This window comes from Dipodomys merriami, unplaced genomic scaffold, assembly GCF_024711535.1.
Source record: "Dipodomys merriami isolate MVZ:Mamm:240054 unplaced genomic scaffold, mDipMer1.0.p SCAF_125, whole genome shotgun sequence".
Taxonomy (NCBI): Eukaryota; Metazoa; Chordata; class Mammalia; order Rodentia; family Heteromyidae; genus Dipodomys; species Dipodomys merriami.
Genome location: NW_027202549.1, coordinates 2,258,144 through 2,271,337, shown reverse-complemented (window position 1 = coordinate 2,271,337; position 13,194 = coordinate 2,258,144). Strand labels below are relative to the sequence as shown.

The 13,194-nt window shown below is 46.5% G+C and overlaps 1 protein-coding gene across 18 annotated transcripts in view; it reads right to left on the bottom strand.

Annotated features, from left to right (window-relative positions):
• The window catches only part of Map4 (microtubule associated protein 4), a 110,444-nt gene extending 97,553 nt beyond the window's left edge, over window positions 1–12,891 (bottom strand). For 5 of the 18 annotated variants that reach the window (XM_070017668.1, XM_070017665.1, XM_070017669.1 and 2 more), the window contains exon 1: window positions 12,679–12,885. The gene's annotated coding sequence lies outside the window, so the exon portion shown is untranslated. Of the gene's footprint in view, window positions 1–12,627 lie in introns of all 18 variants that reach the window. The other 13 variants (XM_070017676.1, XM_070017677.1, XM_070017682.1 and 10 more) reach the window with 9 other exon arrangements.
• Window positions 12,892–13,194: the final 303 nt, after the last annotated feature.

Genomic DNA, 13,194 nt, shown 5'->3' with positions numbered 1-13,194 from the left:
GTAGAAAAATACTCACAGTGTAAGTACAGAGGCAGCAAAATACAAAGTGCTTTGTACAAAGTACAAAGCAAGCACTCAAAACCATAGCTATTTGAGTTTAGGGGTAAAAAAACCCACACCCTTCAACCAGCCACCAATTATAATTCCTTATTACTATCATCATATATTCTACCAAAATGATAACCATCAATGACACAAAAAGAGAAAAGTACACTTAGGATGTGATAATTACTTCTTAAATTCAAATTGTTTCCTGTAATAATGTAAGTATACATTTATTTTACAATAAAGTTTACTTCTTTTTGGTGCTATCCAGGGAGCTTCACTGAACACAGGGCCTAGGCGCTGTCAAGGTTAGCACTTTACCACTTGAGCCACAGCCCCACTTCTGGCTTTTTTGTTCTTTGGTCATTTATTGGAGATGAGAGTCTCACATACTTTCCTGCCCAGGCTGACTCTGAACCACAATCCTCAAGATTTCAGCCTTCTGAGTAGCTGAGATTAACAGACGTGAGCTACTGACAACCAGCTAAAGTTTACATTTTCTTTTTTCTTTTTCTTTTTTTTTTTGTAGGTCGTGGGGCTTGAACTCTGGGCCTGGGCGTTGTCCCTCAGCTCTTCAGCTCAAGGCGAGCGCTCTACCACTTGAGCTACGGCGCCACTTCCGGTTTTCTGGTGGTTTATTAGAGATAGGAGTCTCACAGTCTCTCCTGCCTGGGCTGGCTTTGAACCGAGATCCTCAGATCTCAGCCTCCTGAGTAGCTAGGATTACAGGCGTGAGCCACCAGCGCCCGGCTAAAGTTTACATTTTCAAATAAAGTTTCTGGGGCTGGGATGTAGCTCAATGACAAAATGTTTGCCTAGCAAGTACAACATCCTGTGTTCCATCCCCAGTACCAAAAAAAAAAAAAGAGGGGAGTATCTACTTAAGCACAAAAAATTATCTTATTAACTGTACCAGCATAAGTAAAAGATGAAAATTAGTGTGAGTAGCATAGCAGAAGTCCCATTTATAATGTAGGCTTTAATAGATAATGCGGCCGGGCATTGGTGGCTCATGCCTGTAATCCTAGCTACTCAGAAGGTTGAGATCTGAGGATTGCAGTTCAAAGCCAATAAACCACTCAGAAAACTGGAAGTGGTGCTGTGGTTCAAGTGGTAGAGGGCTCATCTTGAGCTGAAGAGCTGAGGGATAGCGCTCAGGCCCAGAGTTCAAACCCTATGACCACCACCACCACCAACAACAACAACAAAAAGATAATGCAGCTGTGAAACTAAGAGAAGTAAATGATAAATGAACAGAGGTTGATGATGTCAGATCAGTATTATTGTGTTCCTGTGAGGAGTTTGTTCCTTTCTGTCCCTGAAAAGAAAGTGAAGCCTCTAAGACCTCATATACTTGGACATCCCAAGACAGTTTCAGTACTGAGTCCAACTATCAGGCATGAAGCTTTACCTTTGGTATATTCTTCTACAGAAAAAGTATTAAATAATGGAACAGAGAGCTAGAGATAGATAGTAAATAAGGAGACAGTATGGCAGTTCATAAACCTTCATTTTGGCTTCAATTCCTATGCATGCACTCCGCGCACACACAGGATTTCATGTTTGCTAGGCAAGTACTCCACCACTGAGCTACATCTCCAGCCCCACAGTTTCAATTTTTTTTAATCTATTCTTTAGAGACTGACTGAACCTAGCCCTATAGCTTTATTTTCTCTTCTAATATATGTACTTTTTAACTTTAGATTCAATTGGACTTGAAATAGCTGTGTATCATCCTACAAAGAATGTAATGTCTCATTATTCATCTGCCATATTACCTACATGAATAGAGCCAGAACATTGCTGAATAATAAACAGTATATCCTAGGCTACCTTGTGAAAATGCATATAGTACTTTGTTTTTTCTGCTTTAATTGAAGCTGAAGCCAGGGATGGCGGCATATGACTGTAATCCCAAGGTAGGAGAAGGAGTCCAAGGCCAGACTCTGGATGTATAATGAATTCTATGTCAGTCTGAACAATAAGGATGATCTGATCCCTAGCACTGGAAGAAAAATTTTTCAAAAAGAGGTACAATGACTTTTACTTTACTTTTAATTCCTGTATCTCCCAACGTAACATTAAACAATACGAAAACTGACAAAGAATGGGAAGGGAAGACTAATATCTTGAAGTCACTTTTACTCCAAAAGCAGCATCACCTATGAAAAGTATTCAGCCAGGCACTGGTGGCTCACACCTATAATCCTACCTACCTAAAAGGCTGAAATCTGAGGATCACAGTTCAAAGCCAGACTGAGCAAGAAAGTCCAGGAGATTCTTATCTCTGATATATCGGGAAAAAAAAAAATCAAAGTGGAATTGTGGCTCAAGTGATTAAAAAAAAAAAAGTGGAACTGTCACTCAAGTGATAAGAGCACCAGCCTTGAATGGAAAGCTCAGGAATACCCATGTCCCTGAGTTTAAGCGCCAGTACCAGCAGCCAAGGGAAAAAAGTTCTCAAAGGAGCAAAATCACAGCTCCATTACCACCTCACTTAAAGCCATTATGGTAAACTATAAAACTGAAGTTAAAAGACATAAATTGAGTGGGATAATAGCATAGGAGAAAAATGAGTATTTTGTTTCTAGAAGGGTAATAAAAATGCTCTATGAAACTGCATTGAGTGCTGGGAATGTGGCTTTGTGGTAGACTGCTTGCCTAGCACGCATGCAGTCCTGGGTTCAATTCCTCTGTACCACATACACAAAAAAAGCCAAAAGTGCCGGGCGCTGGTGGCTCACGCCTGTAATCCTAGCTACTCAGGAGGCTGAGATCTGAGGATCACGGTTCAAAGCCAGCCCGGGCAGGAGAGACCGTGAGACTCCTATCTCCAATAAACCACCAGAAAACCGGAAGTGGCGCTGTAGCTCAAGTGGTAGAGCGCTCGCCTTGAGCTGAAGAGCTGAGGGACAGCGCCCAGGCCCAGAGTTCAAGCCCCACGACCGACAAAAAAAAAAAAAAAAAAAAAGCCAAAAGTGTCACTGCGGCTCAAGTGGTGGAGTGCTAGCCTTGAACAAAAGAAGCTCAGGGACAGTGTATAAGCACTGAGTTCAAGTCCCAGACAGGAGGAAAAAAAAACCTGCAGCAAAAGATAACACAATTCTATGAAAATACAAAAAAAATTCAATGGGGCTGGGAAGGTGGCTCAGTGGTAGAGTGCTTGCCTTGCATGCATGAAGCCCTGGGTTTGATTCCTCAGTACCACATAAACAGAAAAAGCTGGAACTGGTGCTATAGCTCAAACGGTAGAGCACTTAGCCTTGAGCTGAAGAGCTAAGGGACAGTGCCCAGGCCCAGAGTTCAAGCCCCCTGCCCCCCCCCCCAACTGGGGGAAAAAAAATCCGTTTCTGGATCTAATAAATTAGAATTAAAAAGTAGAAAGCCAAACTATTCTCTCCAGGTGATCCCAAGGAAGCTGTTCTAGAACATTTGGAACCAACTGAACTGCCAAATAGTGATCTTAAATCACAAAATGCCAATTGTCCAAGACATTAAACTTACTGAGGACTCTCAGTGAACTATTTATAAATGAATACAAAAACTGGTAATGAGGTCATTTCCCCTTATTCTATATTTTTTCAGTGCTTTCATAGCATTAGTGCTTTTACAAAGAAAAAAATTAATGTAATTATATTAAGAAATAAGTGGCTGGGTGCCAGTAGCTCACGCCTGTAATACTAGCTACTCATGAGCCTGAGATTTGAGGATCACAGTTCAAAGCCAGACCAAGCAGGAAACTCCATGAGACACTTATCTCCTAGAAAACCAGAAGTGGCACTGTGGCTCAAGTGGTAGAGTGCTTGCTTTGAGCTGAAGAGCTCAAGGACAGTGTCCAGGCCCCGAGTTCAAGGCCTAGAAAGGAAGGGAGGGAAGGAGGGAGGGAAGAAAGGAAGGGAGGGGGGAATGTGGCTCAGTGGTAGAACGCTTGCCTAGCATGCATGAAGCCCTGGGTTCCATTCCTCAGTACCACCTAAACAGAAAAAGCCAGAAATGGTGCTGTGGCTCAAGTGGTAGAGCGCCAGCGAGCAGAAAGAGGCTTAGGGACAGCACCTAGGCCAAGCCGGGAGGAAGGGAGGGAGGAAGGGAGGGGTGCTATAATAGAACACTAGCCTTGAACAAAAACAGCTAAGGGGACAGTACCCAGGCCCAGAGTTTGAGGGACAGAGAAGGAGGAGGGGAGATGGGGAGAGAGAAGCAAGCCACTCCAATTAACCACTAGAAAACCAGAAATGGTGCTGTAGCTCAAATTGGGAGAATGCTAGCTAGCCTTGAGCAAAAGAGAACCCAGGACAGCAGCCAGGCTCAAGTGGTAGAGCACTACTGGCCTTGAGCACAAAAACTCAGGGACACTGTCAAGGCACTGAGTTCAAGCCCCACAACCAGTAGCTCATGCCTGCAATCTTAGCTAGAGGCTAAGATTGGAGGATCACACTTTGAAACTAGCCAGGGCACAATAGTCTGAGACACTGTCCACTAACCAGCCAGCCAGACCGGAGGTGTGGCTCAAGTGGAAGAGGGCCTCAATTGTGAGCAAAAATAAAGACAGAAACTGAGAGTATAACGTTCAAGTTCTGGTACTAGCGCGCGCGCACACACACGCGCACGCACGCACGCGCACACACACACACACACACAAGCTTCCTAAACCAAAGATGATTTCATCTTTCAGGAAACAAAACTAAATAAAACAACTCCAAATATATGCTCCTAGAGCTATGGCCTTTTATAATTTGATAATTATCAGTTTCTACTTGAACTACACTGAAGCTATCTAAGAAAAAGATCACACAAGCATAAGAAAATTGAGTTATAGTTAACTAGACCAGCAATGTAAGTCTAGAGGAGCTAATACTAAAAATTCAAATATGAATCTAAATTTCCCAATAAATGTAAAAATTTGGAATTTCACATTGTTATAAAAAAAAAATTCTAATTGGGAAAGAGTTGCATGAATCATCCTGACTTAGGTTTTGCAAATTCTAGCAAAAACTAATACTAGGGTTCACTAAACCAAACTACCAGTATCTCTGATTTCCTCTAAGAATAAACAAGAAAGCCATTATTATCTCAGATTTTCTGCTGAGAGGCATAAGAACTGCACATAATACAATGGAAAATATAAATGAGAATTTTAATCATAGCATTTTGTAAAGCTACATAAACACTTTTTTATTTAACTTTTATTTAACTTTTTACTTAACTTCTATTTTGGTAGCACTAGAGTTTGAACTCAGGGCTTCAAGTTTGCTCCATAGGCAAGTGTTCTCCGACTGAGCCACACCTCCAAATCTTTTTTTCTTTTCTATTTTTTGCTGGTCCTGGGGCTTGAACTCTGTGCCTAGGCAATGTTCCTGAACTTTTGTGCTTAAGGCTAGCGCTCTGCCACATGAGCCAAAGCGCCACTTCCGATTTTCTGGTGGTTAATTGGAAATAAGAGTCTCATAGACTTTCTTGCCGGGCTGGTTTTGAACCGCGATGATCAGATCTCAGCCTCCTGAGTAGCTAGGATGACAGGCCTGAGCCACTGGCACTCAGCACAATATTATTTTCTTTCACACTTTTCTTAATTTCCTCAAATATTTATTTTTGTAAAACACTGAAATATGTTTTAAAAAGATTTCTGCTTCTGGGCAGATGGAGTAAACATATTTCTTCCTATTCCTACCATAGGTATTGTATATAAAATGAACATAAGACTGAAACATAAAGAGAAAGCAGAACCTCAGGACCCAAGAATTAACAGTGAAAAAATTCCCTGGTTTGTTTTTTTTTTAAGCATTGGAATTAAAGTAGTTGGCAAACCAAAGCACTGATCACTGCACATAAGTTCCAACAATAAACAGGAAGGGTGAAGTCTAGCAAGACAACAAAGTTGCAGAAAATAATCCAGCTACTCTATTCAAAAAATAGCATGGGGTCTAAACCCACCCACTCCAGCAAATGCCACATGGGGAGGCCACAGTTCCACCTTCTCAACCTGTCATAAGTCCCTCAAGACCTTTTACAGGATTAAATCAGAAGGCCAAGTAGGATAGCCAAGGATTTTCATTCCTACCCCTTTGCAACATGGTACACCCAGTTGCAGTATGAGACCAAGTGGACAGCCTGGATTTCTACAACATTGTATCAATATAAATGAAAGTTTCTTTGAATGTGTAAATAAACTAGGCACCATCTGGCTCACACATGTAATCCTAACTAAGCTACTGAGATCTGAAGATCACAGCGGGAAGCCAGCCTGGGCAGGAAAATGTAACCACCAGAAAATCCAAAAGTGGCACTGTGGCTCAAGGGGTAGAGCACTAACCTTAAGCTGAAGAGCTGAGGGACAGCGCTCAAGCCCAGAGTTCAAGCCCCATGACCAACACCCCTCCCCTCCCCCTTCCCCCCCCCCAAAAAAAGAATTACAATCTGAGTATCATTACATTTGAAGTTAGCATAAGAGTCTTGAAGACTCTCTAAGTAACCAGGAAAAAAAGCTAGCCGGGAGGCCTGGCTCAAAGTGGTAGTGTACCAGCTGTGAGAGCGAGGAAGGGAATGTTTGAAAGGAGAGGGAGGGAGAGAGAGAGAGGGAGAGGGAGAGGGAGAGAGAGGGAGGGAGAGAGAGAGAGAGAGAGAGAGAGAGAGAGAGAGAGAGAGAGAGAAACCACCTAGGTGCTTCCTTCCATCTCAACAAATAGCAGAGAAAGACTTAAATATATAATTTGTATGATGATTATTTGAGTAATTTTTTTTTAATTTATTTGGGTGGGTCGTGGGCCTGAATTCTGGGTCTAGGCGCTGTCCCTCAGCTCTTCAGCTCAAGCACTTGAGCCACATCCCCACTTCTGGCTTATGTGGTGCTGAGGAATCAAACCCAGGGCCTCATGCATGTGAGGCAAGCACTCTACCACTGAGCCACCTTCCCAGCCCCTATTTAAGGATTTTAACACAGGAGGAAGTGGTGCTGTAGCTCAAGTGGTAGAGCACTCGCCTTGAGCTGAAGAACTGAGGGACAGCGCCCAGGCCCAGAGTTCAAGCCCCACAGCCGACCAAAAAAAAAAAAAAGGATTTTAACACAGGAATACTGAGATAATATACAAAGGAAAAAGAAGGAAGATGCAAAAGGGTTCGTAACAACTAAAATATCCCCTAAAAACATCTAATATTTTTCTTTTTCCTTGCAGGTCCTGGGGCTTAAACTCAAGGCCTGGGTACTGTCCCTGAGTCTCTTTGTACTCAAGGCTAGCACTCTACCACTTTGAGCCACTGTGCCACTTTTGACTTTTTCTGAGTAGTTTATTGGAGATAAGAGTCTCATGGACTTTCCTGCCTGGGCTGGCTTCAAACTGTGATCCTCAGATCTCAGCCTTCTAAGTAGCTAGGATTACCAGTGTGAGCCATGGACCCCCAGCTTCTACACAGTGTTCTTCATTCCAATTCTATATAATCAAATAACTTATTACTGCTTAGGTTGCCAGGAACAATGGAGGTAACCTGAATATTGGATAATTAAGGTCAACAGTGTACACAGCACGATTACTACTGATTTAAACTGTTAACAGATATATGAGTCTCTGGAGACCTGACTTTGTATGAATATGTTCCAAAGCACAAGAATCATTCTGAGTGAATTAAAAAAAAATAACACGCGCCGGGCGATGGTGGCTCATGCCTGTAATCCTAGCTACTCAGGAGGCTGAGATCTGAGGATCGTGGTTCAAAGCCAGCCTGGGCAGGAGAGACCGTGAGACTCCTATCTCCAATAAAACCACCAGAAAACCGGAAGTGGTGCTGTAGCTCAAGTGGTAGAGCACTCGCCTTGAGTTGAAGAGCTGAGGGACAAGGCCCAGGCCCAGAGTTCAAGCCCCACGACCGACAAAAAAAAAAAAAAAAAATAACACGCCTGTAATCCTAGTTACTTAGGAGGCTGAGATCTGAGGATCATAGTTCAAAGCCAGCCTGGGCAAAGTCTTTGAGACTCATCATCTCCAATGAACCAGCAAAGGGCCAGGAGTGGAAGTGTGACTCAACTAGAACACTAACAAAAAAAGCTAAGGAGCTGAGCGCAGGTGACCCACGCCTGTAATCCTATCTACTCTGAGATCTGAAAATTGAGGTTCAAAGCCAGCCTGGACAGGAAAAGTCCGTGAGACTTTTTTTTTTTTTTTGGGGGGGGGTCCGGTCATAGGCTTGAACTCTGGGCCTGGGCTGTCCCTCAGCTCTTCAGCTCAAGGCCAACACTCCACCACTTGAGCCACAGCACCACTTCAGCTTTTTTCTTTTTGCTTATGTGGTGCTGAGGAATTAAACCCAGGCATGCTTGCAAGGCAAGCGCTCTACCGCTGAGCCACCTTCCCAGTCCCTCCATGAGTCTCTTATCTCCAATAAAAACCACTAGAAAACCGGAAGTGGCGCTCTGGCTCAAGCAGTTGAGTGCTCGCCTTGAGCTGAAGAGCACAGGGACAGCATCCAAGCCCAGAGTTGAAGCCCCACGACTGACCAACAACAACAACAAAAAAAAAAAAATGCTAAGGGAAGCTAGGCAACAATGGCTCATGCCTGTGATCCTAGCTGCTCAGAAAGCTGAGATAAGAGAAGTTCAAAGTCAGCCCAATCAGGATGGCCCATGAAATTCTCATCTCCAATTAATTCCCCCCAAAAAAAAACCCACAGGTGGAGTTGTGGCTAAATTGATAAAGTTGCCCTACACTGGTGGCTCACACCTGTAATCCTAGCTACTCTGGAGGCTGCGATCTGAAGAGCTCAGTTCAAAACTAGCATGGGCAAAAAAGTCCGTGAGACACATCCCCAATTATCCACCAGAAAACCACAAGTAGCACAGTGGCTCAAAGTGGTAGAGCATTAGCCTTGAGCAAAAGAGATCAGGGACGGAGCCAAAGCACTGAGTTCAAGTCCTAAACCAACTAAATAAAGTGATAAAGTACTCAAAAGCTGAGGGACAAAGCTGGGCCCCAGTGGCTCATGCCTATAATCCTAGCTACTCTGAGGATCAAGGTTCAAAGCCAGTCTAGGCAAGAAAGTCTGTGAGATGCTTGTCTCCAATAAACCACCAGAAGGGCTAGGAAGGTAGCTCAGTGGTAGAGTGCTTGCCTTGCAGGCCTGAGGACCTGAGTTCGATTCCTCAGCACCACATAGGCAGAAAAAGCCAGAAGTGGCACTGTGGCTCAAGGGGTAGAGCACTAGCCTTGAGCTGAAGAGCTGAGGGAACAGCGCCCAGGCCCAGAAAACCAGACAGAAGTGGCACTGTGGCTCAAGTGGTGAAGAGGGGGAGGGAAGAGGGAGAGACAGAGGTGTCAAAGGAGAGATGAGGCTCTGAGTTCAAACCCTAGTACCAGCACATTTTTTTAAATCTAAGTTTCTTTTTTTTTTTTTTTTTTTTTTTTTTGTCGGTCGTGGGGCTTGAACTCTGGGCCTGGGCGCTGTCCCTCAGCTCTTCAGCTCAAGGCGAGCGCTCTACCACTTGAGCTACAGCGCCACTTCCGGTTTTCTGGTGGTTTATTGGAGATAGGAGTCTCACGGTCTCTCCTGCCCGGGCTGGCTTTGAACCGCGATCCTCAGATCTCAGCCTCCTGAGTAGCTAGGATTACAGGCGTGAGCCACCAGCGCCCGGCTTAAATCTAAGTTTCTAAGTAGAGGTCACAGAAACTTTGATTTAGGTAATTTTCCTACCATTCACTACCTGGGCGCTCTTTTCTTTTTTTGTTGTTGTTTGTTTTTGTTTCTATTTTGAAACAGGGTTTCAGTAGGTAGCCCAGGCTGCCCTCAAATCCACCATCCTCCTGTTAAGCCTCCTATGCACTGGATTACAGGTGTACATCTCTCTCTCTCTCTCTCTCTCTCTCTCTCTCTCTCTCTCACACACACACACACACACACACACACAGCTTCTGTGTGACTTTTTATTCTGGTCATTCTCAATTTCTTCAACAGTAAAAAAGTACAAAGTAAATAAAAACTAGCCTACCACGGACTCCTCAAGCCTGCAATCCCAGCTACTCTGGAGGCAGAGTGAGCTATGAGAATCGAGGTTTGAAACCAGCCCAGGCAGTGAAGTATATGACTCTTATCCCTAACCACCAACAATCTAGAGTGGAGTTGTGGTTTGAGTGGTAAAGCGACAGCCTTGAGCTGAAAAACTAAACAGTGCCCAGTCCAAGTTCAAGCCTCAGTAAGGCACTAAATCATACATAGACACATACATACATACATTAAAACTAGTACCTAGAAGATGGCAGAAGCTAGATTGCTTTCAGATACATTTAAAAGAACATAACTGAAGTAAAATATTTCACGTGAAAGGAAGTAGTTTAGACCCATCAAACTCCATCCATTTCAAGATGGATCACCTGCAGAGTGTTCCATTGGAGGAAGGTAAGAAAGCAAAGTTAAAATGTTGCAAGCCAAATACCTGCAGCACTCTACAGATGAAGCCTTGCTTAGCAACTCAAATGTTGTCCAGCAAACACCCAGGCCTGTAATAGTTAGAGCATGACAACTGTTCACTCTAAATCCATGTGCTCAGCTTGGTTTCAGGATTGATTTATAAAAATAGCTGCTCCTGTTAACTGGTCTTTGAATCCAGGCGCTGATGACTGGGCACTGTTACCCTATAGGCCTGGAGCAGCTGTATTTTCCCTTGCCACACCCACCTCGCTGCCTACCCGGCCAAGCTGCCGGAGCCCCCCGCCCCCCCCCTCCAACACTGCAGCCTCCTATTCTCCCTCCTCCTGGGCTGACTGAGCAAATTGCAAGCGCAAATATCCCCTGATGCAATGCCACAACCATCCCTGGGAAAGATCGAAGGCAGTTGCCAAAAGCTGCAGCAGCAAATGAAATGGGCGGGAAATACACATACATATACATACATACATACACACACACACACACACACACACACACACGGAGAACCAGAAACACAGCAATGCTGTGTGCACAGCCAGGGAGGGAGAATCGAGAGGCCCTAGGGACCAATACTGTAACTGGACCAGCCTAGGGAAAGGAGAAAAGGGGGGGGATGGGGGGTTGAGGGTTGTTTCCAGTAGAAAGATGGGTAACACTAACTAACCTTTCCAAGAAATATAAGTTTCACACACACCCGGGTTTGGGTGCTAAAACACAAACCTGAAGGCCATCACTCTGCCTTCCTCTGACTCCCCCCTCCTCCACCCCCTCCTAGCAAATGCATTTAATTCCCCCCCTCCCTTTCAGGGAGATAAGCAAATACGACCTCTCTCCCCTCCTTCCCTAACTCAGTCCTACCCTCCACCTCTTACCCTCCCACCCCACCCCCGCAACGAAGCAATTTCGAGAAAGGAAAAAAAAAAAAAAAAAAAACCTCAGGCCCACACACCAACGCTGAACTTGTAACCATGTGCTTTAAAAGAAAAAAAAAAAAAAAAACTAAAATCCCAGGTTCAGAGTAACGTTTCCAACTGTCGCTCTCAGTCCTCCAGTCCCTGTCTACTCCCCTTCCCCCCCACCCCCTGTACCCTAATTCGACCCCAGGCACCCTGTCCCCCTCCCTTTGACATGCTTCTAAGTCCCCAGGCTGCCAGGACCCACGCGGGAAGGGGGGGTGGGGAGCGGGGGCGCGAGGGAGAGAGTCCCGGGCTAGCTGGGAGGCAGGCAGGCAGCTAAAACTCCTCAGGAGGATGAGACTCTTAAAAAAAAAAAAAAAAAAGAGGATCGCAGTTCAAAAGCCAGCCTGGATAGGGAAAAAAATAAATAAACAAATAACCTGGGTGAGGTTCCTATCTCCAATTAAACCAACACCCCCCCCCAAAATATATATATAAAATAAAATAAAGCTGAAAGTGGAACTGTGGCTCCAAGTGGGGGGGAGCGCCAGCCTGGCTCACAAAAAAAAAAAAAAAAAAAAAAGCTCAAGGGAGCTGACAGCCGCCCAGGCCCTGAGTTCAAGCCCCCACCCCCACCCCAGGACTGGCCTTTTCCCACCCAATACAAAACACATCCCTGGCTCTCAGTTGGGGGAATGCTCCAGAACCATCCACTCCCCACACACACACACACACACACACATCCTCGCTCCCCCTTCACCCCAAGACCCCCTTGGCCTGATCACAGTGTCAGAAAACAAGCCCACCAGCCACTGACACACCCCGAAAAAAAACAAATCACCCCCCCCAAGGCCTCCACACGGCTGCTGGGAGAGCTGACCCCCCCCAACCCCACCCCACCCCACCCCACTTCCCATCAACTCATCCCCGAGCCTCAAAAAGCCGCACGGTCCCACAACACCCTTTCCCTCTGGAAACACAATCTCTCAGGGCCTGGCCCCCCCACACCCACCTCCGCGACACACCCCAATATTCAGTGCCCAGAAGGTCACGCCCAGAGGTTCCCCCCCACCCACCCTCCATCCCTGCTCGTGGCCTTCCCCCCCGCGCCCTTTCAGGCAAGCCAGGCCGGCCGCCGCCCTTCCCGGCCCGGGGCGGGCCCTGAGGGAGAGGGGGGGGTGGTCTCGAGCGGCCCACCCGGGTGTGAGGGAAAGGGGGGGGAGGAAGAAGCTTCGAGAAGCCCACCTCCACCACCACCACCACCACCGCACGCACACACCCTCGACTGTGTGGAGAAGCCACCCTTCAAATCTCGGCCCGCTATCCTCACCGGTCGTGGCCGAGCCGCAGCAGGAACCTCAGCCACAGTCACAGCCCGACGGGAGCCGGGAGAAGGCCGGGAGGAGCCGAGAGTCCGAGGCGCAGCGGGCGAGGGGCGGGGCACACACAGGGAGGTGGCCGCTTCCTCGTCGCCCTTTGAAGGCCGGCGCGTGGGGCGGGACGTCGCCACCTCCTACCCAGAGGGCGCCGCCACTTCCAACCAATAGGCGTAGCCGAGGGGCGGGCCGAAGGGGGAGGAGAGGGTCGCCGCCAACCAATGAACACTGCGCTCGGCACCGCGACCCTTCTCTGTGGAAGCGCGCGAGCGGCGGGCGGTTGACGGCGGCGGCGGAGGAGGTGCGTGTGTGTTGCTCCGCGGGTTCCGGACCAGCGTCTCCCGGTGTAGAAAGGCTTCAGCGAGTGGCAGGCTTCACTTGCCTGTCTCCAGGGTTCTTCGGTGACAAACCCGGCCCTCTTAAGGATTTTTTTTTTCCCGAGGGCTCAGAGGCGGGAAAGTCTGCGAGTG